At 50.2% G+C, this 24,120-nt stretch overlaps 1 protein-coding gene and 1 non-coding gene across 7 annotated transcripts in view; both read left to right on the top strand.

The window, feature by feature from the left end:
* The window catches only part of ATG2B (autophagy related 2B), a 5,509,925-nt gene that overhangs the window by 1,686,015 nt on the left and 3,799,790 nt on the right, over nucleotides 1–24,120 (top strand). The gene's annotated exons all lie outside the window — the stretch shown is intronic.
* LOC138527708 (U1 spliceosomal RNA) lies at nucleotides 8,661–8,824 on the top strand. The gene has a single exon (XR_011284011.1). It is a non-coding gene; the product is annotated as a U1 spliceosomal RNA (small nuclear RNA).

Genomic DNA, 24,120 nt, shown 5'->3' with positions numbered 1-24,120 from the left:
TCTACGCTTTGCTCCACGGACTGCTTCTGCCTCACCCTCCTGTTCGAACTTTGGTCCTCTTGTTTACTTGACTTCGGCTTCGTCTCTGGACACTCTACGGATCACGTCTGTCTGCTTGGTAACCTGGCCTCCGGCCTCCACTCTAGGTGTTTACCTACCCATATTCCTAGCCTCCAGCAACTCCTGCTCCGGGGTTCAGCCTTTTCTCACACATCTGGGCCACCTCTTGTACAGATAGGTAAGCAGCACCAACTTACCTGTGGCTTTAGTTGTCCTTCCTGTTCTGTGCATAACTGCCTAACCTTTTGCCTTACAGCGTTCAAGGGGTTCTTCCGGCTGTTCCCAAATCGGCTCGACGGACTTCCACCTGTGGCCTCAAAGACCGCACAGGCAGTATTTCTGGTGTTGTCTGTGTGGTACTTGGGGACGGAGGTATTTATACTCTGCACGACCATCAAGTCCATAACACAAAAACCTGATGCTCTATTCATACACATTCAAACCCAGCCTGCTTCTTTCCCATATTACACAAAATTATTGTTCGTTTGGGGGCAATTCTTCAGGGTATTAATCGCAGGCTAGCAATATCACTGTAGTTCATACACCTTTAAGGACAACATTTTTCATATGTGTCGTTCTACCTTAGTGGTGCTCAGAGTATCTGATTTAACAGTTGGTGGAGCTGTAAGGGTCTTATTCCACTGTACCAGTAGTATCATGTATTTGGCAGTCCGTATAGTCGACTGTACGTTTCTCCACGCTCGGAAGTAGGCTGTCCATGCACTCTTTCTTGTTGGGGGATACATTTGTTCCTTCTCTTCAATGCGTTGCTGTTACTTATTATGATTATGGTTCTCTTTCCTAGGCGTCCTCCTTAACTTCGTTGGGCTACACTGTCACGCTCACCTGATTCCCACGGAGGCGCAGGTCTGGCTTTGAGTGCTGATGCTTCTTCAATGGTGAAGCGCAGGACTCTGAGGATGGACTCTCTGGCTCGCAGGAATATTCCCCTTAGGGTCTGGAAGGATGAGTTCTCCATCCTGCTTCTGATGCAGGGGCTCGTTGAAACCCAGTTACTTCACTGGATTGAGGTTTGATGGGAGTTCAAATAAGCTTGACTATTCAGGTAAGGCGCTGTAAGAGTTCTGTAGCAAGTTCAAAAGTTCAAGCTTAATAATAATGTTCATTGTCTTCTTGTAGCAAGCGCTAACGCTTATGTCTTTTTCCCCTTAGGGGCCGGGGTTCAGAATGCCGGAGATATGGCGCCGACCCGAAGTGAAACGTGCAGTTCCAGTAAATGACAGGTAAGTTCTGGATGAGCGTTCGGGTAATGTCTTTGCATTCGCTCATTCAATGTCTTTGTCTTTTTTCCCCATAGGGGCCGGGGTCCGGAATGCCAGGAAGCGGCAGGACCCGAAATGAAATGGGAATGACCCAACAGGTAAGTCTTAGAAGGAAACTGAGCTTTTCCTATTCCCTTCCTTCTCTCACCTTGTGTTCTTGTCTTTTTCTCTCTAGGCTCTGGGAAGTGGCTGTGGATCCGGATGATCGCTGCTGAAGATGGAGGTGCCCAGGAAAGGTGAGTGAAATGCAGCGCTGCAGCGATCGAAGCGAAATGCTTTTAAAATGATGTCTTCCCTTTCAGGATTGACGGTGTGAAGTCTCCGTGATGCAGCTTTAGCAGGTAAGGTCTTCTTTCTCTCCAATTTTCTCTTAGCAGGTGACCCAGGATGCTGACAGGCGTGGCTGAAGTCCAGATGCAGGAGCTGACACGGTGAGCGTCCAGCTGCGAGGAGCAGAACAACGCGAAGCGTGAGTTGCTGATCGGGTGTGGTTTAAATAGCTTTGGAAGAAGTTCCAGGTATGTATCCTTCCACCGATCAGGTATGTATCCTTCCCCGACCACACCCAGGGGAAAGTAGTCCCACAGGTAAAGTAGTTCCATTCAGGCCTCAAGAGGGCCTGGATGTAGCAGCATTGTCTGCATCAGGTAAGTGCCCATTAAAACACTTGAACACATGTCTAGCTTTATGAGCCTGGCGCCTAAGGCGCCAGGACAGGGGTCCAACATGAGCCTGGCGCCTAAGGCGCCAGGACTGTGTCCAAAGGGCCCCAGCTTGGGCCCGCTGGCACTTCCCTGGGGGGAATGATGCCTGCCTCTGGGGTTGCTGGGTCGGACCTGGCTCCTTGGAGGTAGGCATCATGACAGTACCCCCCCTCAAGGCCCCTCCCAAGCTTGTTCCCTCCGGGGGTTTTGGCTTGTTCGGAAATCTCCGGTGGAACCTTTGTATTAATCGAGGTGCGTGAACATGGTTACTAGGCTCCCACAATCTCTCCTGAGGTCCATATCCCTTCCAGTCAACAAGATAGAAGAGTTTGGACTTTAACACCTTGGAGTCTAAAATGTCTTTAACTTCGAATTCTAATTCCCCTTCAATTTGAACTGGGTCTGGAGGCTTGGACAGTCGGGTCCCTGGTTGTACTGGCTTCAAAAGTGATGCATGAAAAACTGGATGAATACGCATGTAGACTGTAAATCCAGTTTAAAGGCCACGAGTTTGATTATAGCCTTGATGGGATAAGGTCCTATGAATCTGGGATTGAAGGTTCGCGGGCCCTTGAGGGGTAAATGTTTCGTTGCTAGCCATACCTGGTCTCCTACTTGGTAAGGAGGAGTTTTACTTCGGTGCAAATCAGCGTTTTCTTTATACTTTTTCTTGGCTTGCTGTAAATGAGTTGCAGCTTCTTTGAAGGCTCGGGTTATTGTGGAATGCAGATGATTTACTGCGGGCATTTCCAGGGTCAGAGGTGGATCTAGATCAGAGGACCGAGGATGGTGACCATACAAAGTATAAAAAGGAGTTTGTCCGGTTCCAGAATGCACTGAATTGTTGTATGCATATTCTGCGATCCAAAGGATGTCTTTCCAATTTTACTCGGATTGGTGTAACATGCACCGAAGATATTGCTCGAGAGTCTGATTGGTTCTCTCGGTTTGTCCGTCGGTCTGGGGGTGGTGGCTAGTGGATAACCGCACATCTATTTGTGCTAGTTGGCAACACTTCTTCCAAAATGGGAGATAAATTGACTTCCACGATCCGAGACTAATATGGAAGGGAAACCATGTATGCGAACTATATTCTCCAGAAATTCCTTGGCCAAGGTGGAAGCTGAAGGCAAACCTTTTAAAGGGATAAAGTGGGCCATTTTGGAGAATAGATCCACAATTACAAGGATAGTGTTGTAACCAGCACAAGGAGGCAGGTCAGTTATAAAGTCCATTGACAAGGTGTGCCATGGTGCCGGTGGAATATCCAAGGGTTGAAGTAGGCCGGCTGGCCTTTTCTTTTGACCCTTGTTTTGGGCGCAAATTCCGCAAGACAATACAAAAGACTTTCTTTTCTCCAAGAAGGCCACCAGAAGTGGCGTTTGATTTTTTCCTCCGTTTTAGCGATACCAGGGTGTCCTTCCATTAATGATTCATGATGATGGGCAATAACAAGTTCTTGCAATTCTTTACTAGGCAGAAACAACCGCTCCTGGAAGTAGGGTAAGTCATCCTTAACGGTGTAATGAGGACCCTTTTGACTCCATTCCAGTAAGGCTGAAGAGTCTAGAAGTTGTTTTACTTGCGTTTGGATGTCCTCAATAGTTTGCAATGAAGTTAGGCCTAAGATTCTTTGTTCAGGTATGATTGGCACAGGTTCTAAACTCGAATTGGGTTCTTCCATGCCAATCCGGGATAAGGTGTCCGCTTTACCATTCTTGCAGCCAGGGCGATAGGTAATTACAAAATCAAATTCCGCAAAAGAATAGAGCCCATCGGAGTTGTCGTGAAGATTGAGCTCTGGCCGTCTTTAAATACTTTAAATTTCTGTGGTCCGTAATTACGGTGATGGTGTGTCTTGCCCCGAGAAGGTAGTGACGCCAAGCCTTGAAAGCAGATTTAATAGCCAGTAACTCTTTGTCGGTAATTGCGTAGTTGATTTCAGGAGGAGAAAATTTCCTGGACCAAAAGACCACAGGGTGTAGTTGGTTAGTTTCTGGGTCTCTTTGCGACAGGACAGCTCCCATGGCCGAACTGGATGCGTCGGTTTCCACAATGTAAGGGAGATCTGGGTGCGGGTGCTTCAATATAGGTGCAGAGGTGAATTTGGTTTTCAGGTCCTGAAAGGCTTGTTCGGCCTCAAGAGTCCATTCAAAGCGTTTGTTTTTCTTTAGGAGAGCTGTGATGGGTTGGACTGTTCGGGAAAATTCCGGGATGAATCTTCGATAGAAATTGGCGAAGCCGAGCATGCTCTGAACTCCCTTCACCGAGCTAGGAGATGGCCATTTGAGGATGGCGTCCACCTTTCGCAAGTCCATTCGGACACCTTGAGGTGTCAGGATGAATCCGAGAAACTCCACTTCTGTGGTATGAAAAACGCATTTTTCGAGCTTTGCAAATAATCTGTGCTGGTGCAATTTCTCAAGAACTGCCCTAACATGTTTTCTGTGATCGGATTCTGAAGAAGAGTACACCAGGATGTCGTCAATATAAACAATGACACAGACGTCGATAAGTTCCTGAAGAACATCATTCATAAGTACTGAAAGGCGGCAGGTGCATTGCACAAACCGAAGGGTATCACCTGATATTCGAAGAGCCCAAATTTGGTGCTGAATGCAGTCTTCCATTCGTCGCCTTCTTTTATACGCACCAGGTGATAAGCTCCTCGGAGATCTAACTTGGTGTACACACGAGCGTCTTTCACCTGGTCGATAAGCTCAGGGATCAGGGGCAGAGGATAACGATTCTAAATCGTTATTTGATTTAGGGCGCGATAGTCTATACATGTTCTAAGGTCGCCCTCTTTTTTCGGCACGAAGAACAGAGCTGAGGGGACAGGAGACTTGGACGGGCGAATAAAACCATTGGCTAGGTACTGATCTAAATACTGACGCAAATGTAGGTTCTCAGGTTCCGTAAGAGCATAAATCCTACTACAAGGTAGTTGAGCATTGGGTACCAGATCGATTTGGCAATCATAAGACCGATGGGGAGGTAACGTGTTAGCCTGTTCTTTCTGAAAAACGTCTTGGAATTCTTGGTATTCTGACGGTAGCTGTACAGGGGTGGAAGTTGCTGAGGCTAGACTCATAACTGGATTTCTTGGGTAACAAGTTGGTTCACAATCAGGAAAACTTATCTTCTTTGCTCGCCAGTCAATTCTGGGATTATGTGTTTCTAACCAAGGAATTCCAAGAATTACTTGAAATTGTGGGGCCTTGATCACATCAAACACGATTGCTTCCCGATGTCCATCATGACCCACCAGTGTCATTTTAAAGGTGGAATGCGTTACAGGCCCTGAGGCTATTTCGGTTCCATCTACTGTAGTAATGACATCTTGGGTTACTTTCGGGCGGGGAGGGAGCTTAATCCTGGAAGCCAATTCACGGTCTATGTAATTTCCAATAGCTCCACTGTCGATGTATGCTTTTATAGCATGCAACAGCTGAGGCTGTTTTGGGTCCACGAGCACCATTGGCATGACGAAATGCGAGGTCAAAGAGTTTGTTTTCAAGCTTGGCAAGCGGACCCCTACGCTTGTCGGGCTAGGTCGTTTCCCGAATCAGGTGTCAATAAATCGTTATCAGTGGCTCCAACCACCTTCTTAGGTGGTTTAACCGGACAATTTCGAAGAAAGTGACCGGAAGTCCCGCAATACAGACAAAGTTGCATTTGCCGCCTTCTCTCTCGTTCCTTCTGCGTTAATGGTCCTTTAACACCGCCGATTTGCATAGGTTCGGATACGTCGGTACTCTTGGAGTTAGCGTGGGTTTTGATCGTTACTCGGGTTTCGTACTTGAACCGATCTGCTTTTCTATTTTGAAGTCTGTGATCCAGTTGAACCACCAAGTCTATGTAATCTGTGCAGACCTGGGGTGGATCTACTATCTGAGCTAGAACATCCTTAAGCTCTCTGCGCAGGCCTCGATGAAACAATGTGATCCTTTTGTTTTCTGGCCATCCAGTTTCCACAACCAGTCTATTAAAGGTGGCAACGTAGGACAGGAGATCCTGATTACCTTGTCGTAAGGATAGCAGTTCGTTATCAAGGGCTTGTCCTTGAGAGTGTCGAGCAAACAATCTTTCCATGCTGGCCTGGAAACCCTGAAAATTCTGGAGAATGGGATCATCCTGATTTACCAATGGAATAGACCAATCGGCAGCACTGCCACTGAGGTAAGATAGTATAAAGGCTACCTTGGTCTGGTCGTTAGGGAAGGCCCCGGGTCTGCATAGAAAGTGTAAACGACATTGGTTCATAAAGACGGCATATTTCTTGGGATCCCCCGCAAAACGTTCAGGCGGGGCCAAAGGCATGTGTCCAGGTAGATTGATTTGTACCGGGTTATTCAAACCCATTGATGTGGAAGTACCTCCGGAATTAGGTAAAGGAGTGTGGCCTGCCTGGGCCTGGAATAACCTTTTGGCCAGGTCATCTGTTCTTTCCTTGGATAGGATCAGTTCTCTTTTGAGAGCGTTAGTCTCCTGGCGGGCTGAGTGCACTTCTGCCCGTAATTCCCCCAAAAGCTGGGCCAGCTGATCTGTCTCGGAAGTCTCCATAGCGCCCGGGTGGGAAATTGTGGGTAGGCTTTGCGTTCTGTCACGCTCACCTGATTCCCACGGAGGCGCAGGTCTGGCTTCGAGTGCTGATGCTTCTTCAATGGTGAAGCGCAGGACTCTGAAGATGGACTCTCTGGCTCGCAGGAATATTCCCCTTAGGGTCTGGAAGGATGAGTTCTCCATCCTGCTTCTGATGCAGGGGCGCGTTGAAACCCAGTTACTTCACTGGATTGAGGTTTGATGGGAGTTCAAATAAGCTTGACTATTCAGGTAAGGCGCTGTAAGAGTTCTGTAGCAAGTTCAAAAGTTCAGGCTTAATAATAATGTTCATTGTCTTCTTGTAGCAAGCGCTAACGCTTATGTCTTTTTCCCCTTCGGGGCCGGGGTTCAGAATGCCGGAGATATGGCGCCGACCCGAAGTGAAACGTGCAGTTCCAGTAAATGACAGGTAAGTTCTGGATGAGCGTTCGGGTAATGTCTTTGCATTCGCTCATTCAATGTCTTTGTCTTTTTTCCCCATAGGGGCCGGAGTCCGGAATGCCAGGAAGCGGCAGGACCCGAAATGAAATGGGAATGACCCAACAGGTAAGTCTTAGAAGGAAACTGAGCTTTTCCTATTTCCTTCCTTCTCTCACCTTGTGTTCTTGTCTTTTTCTCTCTAGGCTCTGGGAAGTGGCTGCGGATCCGGATGATCGCTGCTGAAGATGGAGGTGCCCAGGAAAGGTGAGTGAAATGCAGCGCTGCAGTGATCGAAGCGAAATGCTTTTAAAATGATGTCTTCCCTTTCAGGATTGACGGTGTGAAGTCTCCGTGATGCAGCTTTAGCAGGTAAGGTCTTCTTTCTCTCCAATTCTCTCTTAGCAGGTGACCCAGGATGCTGACAGGCGTGGCTGAAATCCAGATGCAGGAGCTGACACGGTGAGCGTCCAGCTGCGAGGAGCAGAACAACGCGAAGTGTGAGTTGCTGATCGTGTGTGGTTTAAATAGCTTTGGAAGAAGTTCCAGGTATGTATCCTTCCACCGATCAGGTATGTATCCTTCCCCGACCACACCCAGGGGAAAGTAGTCCCACAGGTAAAGTAGTTCCATTCAGGCCTCAAGAGGGCCTGGATGTAGCAGCATGGTCTGCATCAGGTAAGTGCACATTAAAACACTTGAACACATGTCTAGCTTTATGAGCCTGGCGCCTAAGGCGCCAGGACAGGGGTCCAACATGAGCCTGGCGCCTAAGGCGCCAGGACTGTGTCCAAAGGGCCCCAGCTTGGGCCCGCTGGCACTTCCCTGGGGGGGAATGATGCCTGCCTCTGGGGTTGCTGGGTCGGACCTGGCTCCTTGGAGGTAGGCATCATGACATACACATAAAGAAATAACAATAGTGAACGTATTACCGTTACGCCAGGTGTTGCCTTGTTGGATAGTTGTTCAGTGGGATCTGGAGCTGCTCAACAGTCGTCCGGGTTTTCTGCAGGTAGGACAATGTCTGGGAGTGACTATAGCCACAACTTCTTTTATGATGGCTGGCAGGTGGGACTCCACAATGCTTAACAGAGATGCCCCTAAATCCTTGCCTAATTGCTTCGCGCAAAGCACACATTTCCGGCTGCCCTCCTGTGTGGCATTAAGGGGAATTTCAAAGGGTGCCATATGGTCCACCCTCGAAATATACAGGTTAGAGTACCCACCATCCTCTCCTTATTTGGTGAAATTTACCAAAAAGTGATCAAATCCCCAGGATTGTCCACTACGCAATTCAAGGCTGGATTCAAAGGGGCCCCTGACCTCTTTTTTATGAAGCCAACAGGACCTCCCTCAGGCCACTCAATGTAGTTGAGAATTTCTTTAATAGATTAACTTAATTTATGAGTTTAAAAAGTCTGGAGATTTTCAGTTGGCCCCCTCACCCTGGTATCACTCCCTCAGCTTTCCATTTACCCATGGTAGTCCAATAGCCTAGTATTGCGGGTGCACAATGTATCACACATTTATTACAGGTATGTGACAGGTTTAACGATAAATGACATAATATAATAGCAAATATTCAATATGTATACTTGCCTGGCAGGGGAGACACCATGGTCACTAGGGTGGTTCTCCCAGGGCGAGGCTCGTCCATTGCGCACCGGATGTGCTGGCCCCTGCGGTTTCCCCAAGTGCGGGATACTCAACTGCATAATTTCTGGTAGTGGGGGACTGCGTTCGTGCTTTCCCCTGCAAAAAAAAGAAAAGAAAAGAAAAGCAAAAAAAAAATATTCTATATGTTCAATATATGCCAAGGAGTTAAAAAAAATCAAAGGAACATATACAATCTTCCAAATCGCCTAAAAAGTTCACCAAGTAAATAGTTCACAAATTAACTTTGTTATGAATTGATCAGTCACACAGGGGTGGCAGCATAGGTTCTGGAAAAAAAGATCACTAATCCACTGCTGTGCCCCCAAGAGGTGTAGGGCAATAGCAATGGAACAACAGTGTTCTTTAAGAGCAAGTAAAGGGGCATGTAAAAGCGCCAGGAACTGTTCACTGGACAGGGCACGCCCGACAGCGCAGGAGGCAGCCAGAGTCAGTCTCCTCCCCCCTATTGCCACTTGGTCTCGAGGAAGTCTCAAGGTGAGGAATGCCGGGATAGCCCCCTCAGTTATGGCCAGTGTGGATAGGGCACACCCGACAGCTCGGGAGGCAGCCAGAGTCCATCTCCTCCCCCCTAGTCCACTAGGCCTCAAGCTAACAAGGGCGCGCAGTCACACAAAGGCGCTGGGGGCAATAATGTAAGTAGTGTCCTGGAAAAACGGAATAGCTGGCTGAACCGTCAAGGCTAGGATGGGACTCGGAAAACAAGGGTTGTTAGGCTCATATGATCACCCAACCACTTCCCGACTACAATACCAGCACCAACACTTGCCTTGCTGGATTTCCCGGCCACTGTTCCTCCTTCGAAAAAGGCACAATCTAGGGGCTCCTGTGTTTTTTCAGTCAGGCCCCCCAGCCCCAGAGCTCTCCAGACAGCTCGTAAAAGCAGCGCCCTTCCACCAGCGGGCTTACCCTTACCAGGGGACAAATATGTAAAGTGAGAGGATTAAAGGAAGACACCTCCCTGGTCAGACGACCGAGTACTATGTCGAGATGAATCCAAACACGGGCACATCCCAATCACAAGATGCAGTGTGCACTACTGTTCTCGTATGGGCTCAAGCTCCCTTAGTCCCCCACAGACATTTTCCATACAAACTGCCTCCAGCAGCCTGCAGTCCACTACAGGGGGTGGTGTGCACTCACTATTTTGCCACAGGCTGCACCGGGAGACAGTGGGGAGAGGGGGAGGGTGGGGATCAAATTGAGCGGTAGACGCAGCAAAAACGGCCCGAGGCAGTAAGGCTTGTGAGCAGACAAGCAGGCAGGTCTTTCGGTCCCACACACCTTGCTTGCTTACTTGCTCGTGCTTCTCTACTCCCCCTCTATGCAGCAAACACTTCCTGGTCTCCACAGGCAAGGCACAGAGCGGATGCCTTTCCACCTCTCCACAGGCACAGAGCGGCTCGACCACAAGGACTGCAAGTAGCAGAACTCAGAACACAGAGCGACGAGCTCAGAAGCTGGAGAAGAGAATAGAGGAAAGGACCTAAGAGCTTGTGAAACAGTGTCAAGCCGAGCCGCAGCTACCCTGTGGCCGCTTCTGACATTGATACAGCTATCGATTATTATTTATTAATAAATACAGGGAGGGACAAACCTACCATGTCTTGTGAGTGTTCAAAACGTGCAAGTGCAGGAGGGAGGGAGGGGGAATGGGATAGGAGCAACCAGAGGAGTGCAATGTACGGTAAGTGTCCGCCTCCATGGTCGAGGGTGTGCCGAGGCAAGTGCTGAGGATAGACAGAAGCTGGGGGCAATTCGATGTGGGAGGTCAGGGCCCGAGGATGCATAAGGGCCCTGGACACCAAACAAGCAACTGTGAGATTAGCAGAGGAGAGAAGGAGGAGGTAAAGAGGAAAGTGTTGAGGAGCTTCCGGAATTTAAGAAAGTCCTGCTCAAGACGAAGAGGGAGGGGGAGGCTGTTCGAGAAAAAGGAGCCAACGCAGGAAAGTGATTGACCTCCTGCCCTCTGTTTAGCAAAATGCTTTACACACAAAGAGTTGGTGCCAGAGGAGCGCAGAGGTCTAGAGGTAGAATATTTAGTAAGAAAGAGTTGCAGATAGCATGGTCCCATGCCCCAGACAGCCTTATGGATGATTCAGAAGGATTTTAATTTAATCTATGAGGCAACCAGGAGCCAATGAAGACTTTTTAGGGCAGGAGAGATGCAGTCCCTTGGCTTGAGGCCAAGGATAAATCTTGCTGCCTTATTCTGGATTAGCTGGATGGGTTGTAGAGTGGGAGAAGGTAGATTCAGAAGGAGGCTATTGAAATAGTCAAGCCTAGAGAGAACCAGGGCTCGGGTAACATCGAGCTTCTGGGGGAAGGTAAGGAAAAGGTAGAATTCCTTTGAGAAGGAAGAGCTGAAAGTGGGACTTCTTGGCAATGTCCTAAGTGTGAGGGAAGAAGAAGAGGGAGGAGTCGAAGGTGACTCCAAGGTTTCTGTCTTCAGAAGAAGGAGCAGGTGGAGAGCCTATGGGGGAAGGTCAGAGTGAAGGGAACAAGACAGGAGCAGGAGTTCAAATGGGAAGGATCTCCGTTTTGCTGGCATTGAGGCAGAGATCATTGGAAGTGCACCAGGCCTGGATGGCAGAAAGCCAGTCTGGGATGAAGGAAGGTGCAATAGGGTCAGCAAGAAGTTTGAAGAAGAGTTGTTTGTCTGCATAACACTGGAAGTTGGGGTAAAGGAGGAGATGAGGAGTGCCAGTTGAGTAAGATAGATGTTAAAGAGCCAAGGCGAGAGCATAGAGCCCTGGGAGGAGGAAGTAGGAGAGGAGAAGGTGCCCAGAATGACTTGGGAGGAGTGGTACGTTAGGAAGGTCAGTCAGTCCAGTGCCCGCTCCGAGATGCCAAGGGATTCCTGGAGCCTTTGTATGAGGATCGAGTGGTCGACCTTGTCAAAGGCAGAGGAGAGATCAAGAAGGATGAGGACAGTTGGGGAGTTGGAATCCTGGGATGCAAGCAGTTCTTCACAGATGTTCAGATGAGCAGTTTCGAGGGGATTGGGTCCTCCGACGTATTCCATATCTATGACAGTAATCACCACAGCTGTGCTGCTTCGGAAAATCTTTCGGCGTCTGTGTCCTGCATCGATGACGTCGATACGCTGTCCTCGAGGGCCTAATGTCGAGCCAACGTGACTGGATGTTATAAGTAGAACGCATGACGCCCATAGCCTCAGTTGTGTTTTTTCTGCGAACCTGTTCGCTGCGGAGATCTCGGCGCGCCTCGATTCTACTGAATCCCGTTCTTTCGGTTCTTCGAACCTGTTTCTTCATTGCTATTGTATGATGTCTTCGGCTTCTTCCACCCCGCGGTCCGGGTTTAAGAAGTGTCGGGTGTGCGGGTCCAAGATGTTGCTGACGGATACGCTCAATGCTTGCCTCTGGTGCCTCGGGGAGGACCATGATATGGACGACTGTGTCCACTGCCAATCGCTCACATAGAAGGCCTTGCGGGAGCGTAAGAAGAAGCTGTCGGTCGGTAAGGTGGCCAAGCCCCGGAAGTCGCGTTCCACTGGTCTTTCAACGGACGATTCGAGGGGCGACTCTCCGCATCGTCGTGAGTCCGGGGGTTCTCGGTCTGGGAGTCGGTCCCGCCATTCCTCTACCTCTTCGAGGCACTCCAGGAAGCGCCGTCACAGGTCGCCTTCCCCGTCCTCTTCCGAGGACTCCTCCCATCGGCTGGGTTGCTTGTCCCAACAAGCATTCCACTCCTGAGGAATGGGATTCCTTCCGAAGGGAGATGGTGACGATTTTTCAATCGCAGGGCTCCGGTCCATCCGCGCCGTCTGAGGACGCTGGTCGTGGCTCTGCTAGAGACACCGCTCATCCGCCTTCGGGCTCGAGCAGTTGTCGCGACCACCAGGCGCCTTCGAGGTCCCGGTCGGACATGGATGGTCGCTCTAGACATGCCCGTTCCAGGTCCCGGTCCACGACGCCCTCGAGACCGCGACAACCTGTCAAGTCTTTGAGGAAGAAATCGACGCCGGCAACGCCGAGGTCGTCGGACTCTCTCGGGGCCCCGCCTCCGAGGAAGTCGACGCCATCGGCGCCCAGGCTGTCGAGACACGCTCGGGGCTCCACCCTCGAGGCCTGTGTGGATGCCGTCGAAGCTGTCGGCGCCACGCTCGACGTCGACGCAGATTCCACCGACGCCCTCGACGCCTTTCGAGGTGGCTTTGTCGGAGGTGCCACGTGGCACCCCCCAAGAAGGCGCTGGCCAAGGCTAAACATGTCTTTGTGCCTTTTTCTGTACCCTCCTTCCAGCCTCTGGATTATATTTCTGAGGTGAATGAGGGGTCTGAGGAAGGTGAGGTTCCTGCAGGCGTTCCTGATGACATTGTTTCTGGTCATAGTCAACTTGAGGACCTGCGTCAGTCGCTGCACAACGCCAGTGGTCTAGACACCTCTCCGGAGGTGGAGTTTGGTAGGCCGGAGCCTGGCACGCATGCCAACTCCTCATACCGACGCCCCATGTCGAGGGTCACAGATTACTTGCGGTGGTCCCCCCCCCACCTCCCCCCTGGGGATTTTCAGCAGGATGACCTGACTGATATCCTGGACCAAGGTCCTCCAACTGACCCGGTGCTGCCATTCCATATGGCCTTACAGAGAAGGGTGGCAGCGGCTTGGACTCCGGAGAGTCTCCCGGCAGTGAGCAAGTCCTTGGCGAAGAAATATCACCCAGCCAGTGGCGACCCCTGCTACTTGACCACGCACCCTACTCCGGAGAGTTTGGTGGTTCAGGCGGCTACAGCCCCAGCAAAGCAGGCGTCGTACCCTACCATCCCTCCTGTGAGGGACGACAAACGTTTTGACGGCTGGCCGAAGAAGGTATTTTCTTCCGGGGTATGGCGCTTCAGGCTGCCAACTCTGTTTGTGCCTTGTCTCGTTTCACACACACTCTGTGGAACTGTATTTCCCTAGCGGCTGCTCATATTCCCGAAGGGGAGGAACGGGATGGTTTCCTTGCTATTGTGCAGGATGTCAAGGATGCCATGTGTGAATCCGTTCAGTCGGGTCTGGACATGGTTGATTGCGTCAGCCGGTCCATGGCGGGGAGCACCGTAATACACAGGTTTGCATGGTTGCCGAAGTCGGGTTTTGCTCCTGATGTGCAAGCCCGCCTCCTCAACATGCCCTTTGATGGTGAACATCGTTTTGGCAGCAAGGCTGACGAGAGCCTTGAGAGGTTTCAGACCTCCAAAGCTGCAGCGAAGTCGTTGGGCGCTGCAGTTCGCCAACCTCTGCCTTTTCGTCCTAGGGGACAGCAATGGAGGGGATGTTCCTTTCTATATTACTCGTCCTTTAGTAAATCAAGAGGAGCTGCAAGTCAATGGGGCAACCGTAGGAGTGCCAGAGGTGGAAAACCAGGTACTCGAGGTGCCAAGGCCGCGCGAGCAGTTGCCTCTTTGCCCTTAGGCACTGCTGCAGCCACTTCAGCTCAGTCATGAGGCCCATGCTTCTCCAGTTGGGGGAAGGCTGGCACAGCATCTTGTAGAATGGTGTGCCATTACTTCAGATGTGTGGGTTCTGGAGATCATAGCCCACGGCTACTGTCTTCCTTTCCGGCAGAGGCCTCACGACAATCCACCAGGGAATCTCTCTTTGAAGAGTCCGGATCCGCTCCTTGCGCAGGAAATTCAATCCCTGCTGGAGAAAGGCTCCATAGAACTGGTGCCTGTAGCGGAGAGGAATAAGGGATGGTATTCCCCTTATTTTTTGATTCCGAAGAAAGACAGGGGATTGAGACCCATCACGGACTTGCGCAGTTTGAACAAACTCCTCAGGAAGGACAAGTTCAAGATGGTTACTCTTTCTCAAGTCCTCCAGGCCCTTCAACTTCAGGACTGGTTGGTGTCTCTCGACCTCAAGGACGCTTATTTTCATGTGCAGATCGATCCTAAGCACAAGAAGTACCTGAGGTTCGCGGTTTCAGTTTCGGGTCCTGCCGTTCGGATTGACCTCCGCCCCGAGGGTTTTCACCAAGCTCATGGTGGTGGTGGCAGCGTATCTCATGAAAGGGGGGATTCAAGTCTACCCCTACCTGGATGATTAGTTGATCAGGGCGCGCTCTCGCGAGCAAGTCCTGGATCATCTGTCAGTCACCTGCCACTCCCTTCGCAGGCTTTGCTTCTCCCTCAACTTAAAGAAGTCCCACTTGACGCCAACTCAGCGGCTCCAGTACATCGGAGCAGTGCTCGACACGTCCCTGGGGCAGCGTTTTCCTCCCCAGGTGAGGGCTCACCACATTCAGCAGATGGTGCACAAGTTTCAACATGCCCAGAGTCTCCCAGCGTTAGAGTTCTTGAGGTTGCTCGGACTCATGGCATCCTGCATTCTTCGAGTGCCAGAGGCCAGGTTGCGGATGAGATCTTTGCAATGGGCTCTCAAGCTCCAGTGGTCAAAGTCCTCCGGCAGAATGTCGGACCCCATTCAGGTGCCGCCCTCGGTCGCCCAGGACCTTCTGTTGTGGGTTGTCGAAGGCATTCTGATGAGGGGGACTCCGTTTTGGCTATCCTGGCCGGAGGTGACGATCGTGACAGACGCATCCCTCATGGGATCGGGAGCTCATGCCAACGAGCTGACAGTCAGCGGTCGTTGGTCTCCGTCTCAGTCCAGACTCCATATCAATCTGTTGGAGCGGAGGGCCGTCAAGCTTGGCCTGAAGACTTTTCTGCTGACTGTGTGAGGAAAGAATGTCTTGATTCTGACGGACAACACAGTGGCCATGCACTACCTCAACAAAAAGGGGGAGGGGGGGGCAGGGTCACTTCCTCTGTTCAGGGAGGCGATGCAGCTCTGGTTCTGGGCCATCAGCAGGAAATTTTGATCTCAGCAGTTCATCTGGCCAGAGACGAAAACGAGACGACGGACGCTCTGAGCAGGCAGAGCGCAATCTCTCACGAGTGGGAGTTGGCTCAGGAGATTCTCCTGGAGATCTTCGCATCCAGTGTCACCTGGAAGTGCGAAAGGTTCTGCTCGCGGGAATTTCCTCCAAGAGGAGCCTTAGGAAATGCGTTCCTGGTGGAGTGGTCCTTCTCACTGCTGTACGCGTTTCCTCCAGTCACCGTCATCCCGCAAGTGCTGCGGAGGTTACGGAGGTTCGGTTCCTGGATGATCCTCATTGCTCCGGTATGGGCCCGGAGGACATGGTACCCGGACCTTCTCGACTTGTCCATCTGCCCTCCACGTCGTCCTCCCTACATAGAGGATCTGCTCTCACGGGAGGGGGGGGGGGGTCAGGTTCTCCATCCAGAGGTCAGATCCCTCAACCTTCATGCTTGGCTTCTGAAAGGTTGAGGTATAAGGATTAGGACCTCCCTCAAGACGTGATGGAGGTGTTGCTTTCGGCCAGACGGCCGGCAACAAAGTCCCTGTATCGTTGCCGCTGGAGAAAGTTCTGCGACTGGTGCAGGGTTAAGAATGTGGATCCTTTTTCATGTGACATTCCTGTGGTTCTGTCTTTTTTGCTTTCTTTAGCCCACAGGGGCTTGCAAGTGGCTACCATTAAAGGTTACCTGGTGGCGCTGTCCATATTTAAGCGCTCATCTGAGGAGTGTTCTTATTTTAAAATTCTGTTAATTTCTCAGTTTCTCAGGAGTGTTCTTATTTTAAAATTCTGTTAATTTCTCAGTTTCTAAAAAGGCTCACTAATGTGTTCCCTCCGTCACCTTTCCAGGTGCCAGGTTGGGATTTGACCCTTGTTCTCAAGTTTCTGATGGGTGCTCCATTTGAGCCTTTACATTCTTGTCCTTTGAGACTGTTGACCCTGAAAACTGTATTTTTAGTTGCGGTCACTTCTGCTCGCAGAGTGAGTGAGTGAGTGAGTTACAGGCACTTACAGTTAAGCCACCCTTCACTGTGTTTCATAAGGACAGGGTTGTCCTTCGAGTTCGTCCTTCCTTTCTTCCGAAGGTGGTGTCGGAATTTCATTTAAGCCAGAAGGTTATTCTTCTGGCATTTTATCCTCCTCCGCATCCTGGTAAAGGAAGAGGAGAGGCTCCATAGGATGGATCCTAGGAGAGCTTTAAGTTTCTACATTTCACGCTTGTCCCGGGTCAGAGTGGACGATCAGCTCTTTATTGGTTATGCTGGAAGGCGTTTGGGACAAGCTGTGACTAAGCAGACTTTGTCTAGATGGATTATCTTGCCAATTTCTGAATGTTACCGGCTGGCGGGTAAGGACCCTCCGGTGGGCTTACGGGCCCATTAGACTAGGGGTATGGCTGACTCTACTGCTCTGCAGAGGGGTGTTCCTATTCGTAACATCTGTGAAGCAGCCACTTGGGCTTCGGTCCATACTTTTGTATGTCACTACTCCCTAGATTCTTCCCATGGGCAGGATCTGGCCTTTGTCAAGGCGATCCTTTACTCTGCAATCTGATTGGGCATTCTAAATTTGTGTATTCTAAATTCTTTTCCCACCTCCTTACGTTGGTACTGCTTTGGGAGTCTGTCATAGATATGGAATACGTGGGAAGACCCAATCCCCTCGAAGAACAAGTTACTCTCTTACCTGGTAACGTTCTTTCGATGGGATGGTCCGACGACGTATTCCATATTGCTCCCTTCCTGCCTTCCCCACAACAGAATTTCTTAAAAGATTGCAGCTTAAGTTTCTGCAAGGATTTCTGTGGTCATACTGGCAGAAGATTGGTGCCACACGTTCTGGGAAAAAACTACAACTGAGGCTACGGGCGTCGTGCGTCCTACTTATAACATCCGGTGACGTCGGCTCGACGGAGGCCCTCGAGTACAGCATATTGACGCAGGACGTAGACGCCGAAAGATTTTCCGAAGCAGCACAGCTGTGGTGATTGTCATAGATATGGAATACGTCGTCGGAACATCCCATCGAAAGAACGTTACCAGGTAAGAGAGTAACTTGTTCTTCTGTGCCACTGGAGGCTTGGAATCCAGATTGATGGTCGTGGAGACCACCAACAAGTTTAGTGTGAGACTTCAGTTTGGGCAAAGCCAACTTCTCCAGCAGTTTCCCCAGGGAGGAGGTGGTGGAGATAGGGAGGTAGTTGGCTGGACAGGTGGGGTCTGCTGAATGTTTTTTAAGGAGGGGGCACAAAAGCGAGTGCTTGAGGGGTGTGGGGAAAGAACCAGTATCAAAAGAGCGGTTGAAGAGATCAGCGAGTGCATGGGCAAGAGAGACAATGTTGTCCCTGATGGTTCTGGATGAGCAGGGGGAAACCTGTTTGGAAAGAGACCTTCATGGAGTGGACAACTCTGATGACTTGTGATAAGGGTGAAGGAGGAGAAGGAGGGTGAGTGGCCAAGGCGGTGAGGGATGGGTTAGGAGGGTGAGTAGCCAGGCTGTCCAGGATGTCCTGAGTTTTGGTGGTGAAGTGAGAAGCCAATGCGTTGCAGAAGGCCTGACAAGGAATAGGGGAGGAGGAGACTGCAGAAGGGTTGGCTAGTTTCCTGCAGATTTTGAAAGGTTCAGCCGTCTTGTTGAATACGCCAGATACCTGTGCCTGAATGTCTGCTTTGGAGCCGGAGGCAGGCCAGTTTTTGTGTGTGTGTGTGTGTGTGTGTGTGTGTGTGTGTGTCGTCTCTCCCCCCCCCCCCTTCAGGGAGGTAGCGCCTGGTAAATGGTAGCAACAGTCAGGGTGGAGGAGGGAGAGATTATCAACTTGGATAACAGGCTCTCAAAGGAAGAGTAGTGCTGAGTGGGTAAAATGGAAGAAGGAACCCACTTAGGGAAGATTAATGCAACCCCAGCACTGTGAGGTTGCAACTTGGAGATAATCTTAAAGCCGTCAGGTAGGAGGGGGGTCAAAAGCAGTGACTGAGCTGGCATTGAACCATGTCTCAGTAAGAGCAAGAATGTCAAGGTCAGTGTCTTCAAGATGGAATGCAGATGTCAGCAGTGCGTTTGTTGCCAGAGCAGGTGTTAACAGTCGCCAAGTGGAGATGGTCTCTGGCTTTGAAGGTTTTCTGAGTTGGATGACGGGCCTGGTACTCCATTCAGAGGGAGGGGACAGAGAGAGTGGTAGGGGAGAGGCAGGAGAAGGAAGAAAGTTAATGAGGGATGACAGGATCCGGTCAAAGAGAAGGTGGTTGGCTTAAGTACCCTGAACCAGGATAGTGCCAGTGTGGTAGACATTAATGATGCGACGTGATGAGAAGAGGCCCGCTAAGAGGACTTCCCACTTGGTAACACCATTGATGGGAGAGAATGTGAAAGGGGACAGAGTAGAGATGACATGAGATGAGAAGTCCATAGTTCTGAAGAGGGGCAGAGAAGAGTATATCGGTGAAGATCTCTCTGGAAGATGCACTGACATAGGTGTCTTCGATGGCAAGGCCAGAATTTGCACCCAGGATGTCTTTTCTATGCTTTTTTCATCCAGATTTCGTGAGAGGGAGGATAGGTGATAGTGTAGTAGTTAGAGAAGATTGGAGAGGTGGTGAGTGACATCTCAGTAGCAGAGGATAGATGAGAGAATGAAAAGACAAAGGCGGGTGGGCTGCACTGCACAGTTCTGGCCCTTACTCAAGGTGGCCTATAGGTTAAGGAAGGCACAAATTCAAAAGCAGAGCAATAGGTGAGGTGATGGATTCAATATATTTTTTTAAAGGATCACAATGCACAAAATGAATGCAAGAAGGAAAGGAAGAATTGCAGCTTGAATGCGTTTATCGATTGTAGAAAACAGAGTGCAGTGTAGAGAAAAGGGAGGTCAAGGGAGAAGTGGCACGGTTCAAGGTGGTAGGTGGAGGCAGCAATAGGACCATACAGCCATCACTCACTTTGCGCAGAAGGTGGGGGCCTGGGGACCAAGTTCGTGCAGGAGCAAGATGTGCGCAGGAGGCTGAGGCATGGTTTGTAGAGGGGCACTTAGGTGGGGGCCCTCGCAAGCCCTACCAGGCCCGGACAAGCTCAGAGGATGCCTTTTGCTTAGGGCCTTTCGTGTGAGAGCCGGCTTAAAAGCCTGCCGGCGTCCAATTGGCCACTAACGTGTTACTGCAGCTTATCACTGTGCCAGCGTCTTCATCTCTATGGTTACCCGTAGAGGCTCTGTGTTGCCAATGAATGGGGCATCCATTTTGTAGAAGGGAGATTCCCTGCGAATGTCAGCGTTTTAGCGTTCTTTTCTGGCTAATTGGGCAGATACCAGGTGGGCTAGAGGCCTGATGCCACTCGGATGGAAAAGATAACAAAAAGGATGTAGTCTTGTTGCTGAAGTCACCGGAGCACTTATGAACGCTCACGCAACTCCCAGGCTCAGCCAGCCACAGTGTTTTCCTTTGTTAGTGATGTGAGGGTGGAGGGGCGGTGAGAGAGCTGGAGAAAGTCTGCCGTATGAGAGACTGTGGCTAAGGCAGGGACTTTTGCTGAGGGCCTTCGGTGTGGGGGCTGGCTTAAAAGCTTGCCTGTTTCCGATTTGCCACTTACATGTTACTGCAGCCAATCACTGTTCTAGTGTCTTCCTCTCTATGGTTACCCCTGAAGGCTCTGTTGCTGATGAAGGGGCATCCACTTTGTAGAAGGGAGATTCCCAGCGAATGTCCACGCTTTAGCATTCTTTTCTGGGCAATTGGGCAGATACCAGGGGGCCACCAATTGGGCCCACCAATTGGGCAGATAGCAAGCAGGTCACTTCATGCCTGCCTTCCAATGGGCTCCTGTCATGTATCGTGCAAAATTGGGTTTTATATTTGGAAGCTTATTTAGAAGTACCATACCTTTTTAGAAGAGAGGATTACAGATGGTTAAGCCACATGTCACCACTGCTGCTCAGAACTTTGCTAGAGATGTGATGGGTTTGGTAAAATGCCCATTGTATGATTGCATAAATAACAGGACACAACAGACATCGCAGCAGCCGGTTGCTCAGCAAGGATCTGGACTAGTCTATGTGGGTAAAACGGGTACTAAAAGAAAAAATGCATGTGATGGACCTCCTAGACTTAATGAAAGAAGAGGAAAACCCCAAGTGCCAGCCCATTCACAACGAGTCAGCAAACGTTGAGGAAGAATGCTAAAGAATGTCTTCTAAACCATGGCTTTTGTACATTGTATGTCTGCCGAATATGGCAAGTAAGAACTTGATATTTTCCACATAGTGTCTACCCAAACCAGTATAGAAAACAGCAACTTATTTTTCATGTAAGTTCTTATTAGCATATTCTTATAACCATTTTTAACATCCCCTGCCCCAACGTCACAACCAAATTCTGATATACTCTTCTTGAAGTCCTTGATGGCTTGGAGCCCAAAGGTCCCTTGACTTAATGGCCAGAGGCTTTGTTAATTTTCTCCTCATACCTGAAGCAGCCTCTTTGCTTAGTTTTGTTCCCCTAGTCTACTAGGCCAAGGAGTTTCATCTTTCTCGGACACCGCATAACTCTTTCTGTGGAAATTTCATTCCCAGATCCCACTCTGCAACAAAACCCTGATGGTTCCCTCGTAGGGAGTATGAAACCTACAAAAAGGCTACGAACTGCCATACATTTCCTACTCACTCATGTTCCATAGGTGAGTCCTTGGATTTCCATTTCGGCGCAATAACCAATGCCCCTGCCATCGTTAAAATCACATGTACTTTTTGTTGCGCTCTCGTGGGAAGCTCCTCTAAAATAACTCTGAGCCCTAAGATTGCTAGGCTCACGTTATTCTTACACTTAGTTCCCCCCATCTCTACCTTTGCTACTATAATCCTAACCCATTAGCCTTTGACTTTCGGGCTTTCCCACCAGACGTGGCTCCATGTCCCCCTCCTCACCACATTCCCTCCAGCAGGCCTTGTACACCTTTGGGAAGATCTTGTGCAGTATAACTGGGGTAAGGTGCCACTGGTACATCAATTTCACCCATATTTCTTGCAGTTGGAGAGATTGTGTAAATTTGGGAATGTACTGCCATAGTTGGGACCACTCTGTCTCGTCAATCTGTTGTCCCACTGACTCTTACCATTGCCCCATGTACCGTCTGGTTCCTGCTTCTTTGTTTTGTTAAATTAATTTGTAATAAGTCCCACTGAATTCTTATTCCAAGAGTCCACTAATATTAGCTTTTCAAAGGGTGTTGGAGGGCCTGGTCGCTGCCCCTTTGACTGCTGGGTTCTGTAGCCAGTGTCTCATTTGTGTGTGGTGAAATCTCTCCTCTTTGCCTAGTGTGAAGTCTATTTTGCACTGGATGAACGATTTAATCTCTCTGCCTTCAAACATATCAGCTAGGTTTAGGCATCCCCCCTTTTCCCATTTGCAGAATCCTGATTTTCTCATTCCCAGGGTGAATTGAGGGTTGTGAAATATGGGGGTAAATGGCGACGGAAAAGTGGTTAGTCCCGCTCTAGTCACTACTTCGTACCGAGATTCCCCTATTGAAGAGCTAATCGTGCTTCAGTAGAAATTGTGTGGCCTGTCCTTCCTAGATTTCAATAGAACCATTGCTAGTTGGCCTCCCATGTCTGCCTTGTCCATTTGTCTCCACACCTTTTGCCTATCGTCTTTCCACCAGTCTCTGGTGACCCTCATCTGTGCTGCTAGGTAGTACGCCCGCATATCTGGAATTCCCAACCCCCTCCACCTTATTCCCACCCCCTGATTTTGCCACCCTAGGTTTTTTATTGTTCCAAATAAATCTCCATATGTGCCTTTGGATCGCATGAAAGGAAGGGCTGGGTAGTTTCGTTGCTAGTGTCATAAAATATTACATTTTAGGGAGAATTAACATTTTTATCACATTAATCCTTCCCAACCATGATATTCAAAGTGGGCTCCAATCTGGTAGTAATTGTTTCATATCCCTTCTGTCCGCCGATCCCCCGTTCTTAGTCCAGGGGGAGCAGGTGTTTACCCTCCAACTGATGGCGTCTTTCCCTCCAGCGACCACCATTACATCCCTCACCTCTGCGGGGCAGGCATTGGGTTGCAGGAGCCCGAACGAGCGACCCAGGTCCTCCGCACTTCCCAGCCGAGTCTGCTGCATGTCACCGTGGCGCGCGCCTAGCCAGTGACCCACAGGGTTGTCGCCAGATGGTGACAGGCTCCTCCCCGCTCCACTGGGGGGGGTTCCCTCACTCCTTCATGACAGCAGTCCTCCTTCCTCACCAGCCGCTCAAGGTATCCGTCAGCCAGCGGTGCTCAGGCTCAGCCTCCTAAGTGCGAGCAAACACACAGGGGAAGAGAAGAGGTCCCTGTCTCCGGCGGCTATTCACCGTCTGTAGCTGCACTTGTCCTCCAATGGTTCTGCTCCACGGTTTGTGTCCGCCCCCCCCCCCGACAGCCGTCGGGGATCACCTGGCCCAACTCTTCCTGGGCCACCACTCACACCTAGCTGGATCAGCTCCACCAACAGGCTTCCACCTCCGAACATGGCGTGGCCTGCTAGGTCTAGTCTTGGGGCCGCGTGCTAACACCCACGCAGCCTCGGCACATCAGTGTCAGATGGTTCTGCCACAACTCGCAGGGCCGCGGTTCCTGCGCATTCTCTGGAGGTCTCTCAGCATTCAAGGCTCAGACAATAGCTGGACGGCACCCTCGGCAATGTTTTCCCGGGTCAGGATACATTTAACCTCCCGGTAAGTTCAGGAACGGTCTCCCCTTTAGAAGGTCCAGTGCGGAGGTCAGAGAAGTGTGGCCATCCTCTAGTGCCCCCCCCCCCCCCCAATGTATTGGCTTTTAACAATGTTGCCGCTTTGGGTTGCTAGACTCTCAACAAACTCACACGCTTAAGGTTACAGGGTTTTGACAAATAGTACTTTCGCTGCTTTTTGATAGTTCGTTATTCAAAATCACTTTTACTGTATCTTCCACTCACACGCCAGTGTAAACACCTGCCTTGAACACGCAAGCAGCTTCGGATCGCTTCCGGTTCACTGTTAGCTTGGGAACTCACTAGGTAAGCCGTGCGCATCCGATCCTCTCGTTGTTCACAAGTCTTCTGCTTTCGTGGCTTCTCGCGACTTGGCAAACAGCCTCATCTGGTCCACTGCTGCCTGCGCCACTGGTAGCAGGAGCATCCCTGATGCACGTCAGCCACTGGAGACAGCCTCTTGGGAAGGAAAGCTTCCCTCGCTTTCACTTCCTGCTGTGCAGCCTCTGTAAGTAAGTAGCTCCTCCACCCAGTCATCAATGTTAAATGAAGTACTTGATTTCCATGACCTCAATATGAATTTTTTAGCAACCATGCATGCACGAAGCAACCAAACTCTCTTACCAAAGTCAATTTCCTCCAGAGAAGAGTCATCACCCAAAATCAGTAATGAAGCATTCATGGGGATTGTGACATCTAAGACCAGACTCAACCTCTCCCGAACCTTATCCAAGAATTGCATCGTCTTGGGACACGACCAAATCAAATGACTCAGAGATCCTCTCGAACATTTACACTTCCAGCAAAGATTGTTGTCT

Source organism: Ambystoma mexicanum, chromosome 14 (genome assembly GCF_040938575.1).
Source record: "Ambystoma mexicanum isolate Mex_15411 chromosome 14, UKY_AmexF1_1, whole genome shotgun sequence".
Lineage (NCBI taxonomy): Eukaryota > Metazoa > Chordata > Amphibia > Caudata > Ambystomatidae > Ambystoma > Ambystoma mexicanum.
This window is presented reverse-complemented; position numbering and strand designations above follow the sequence as displayed.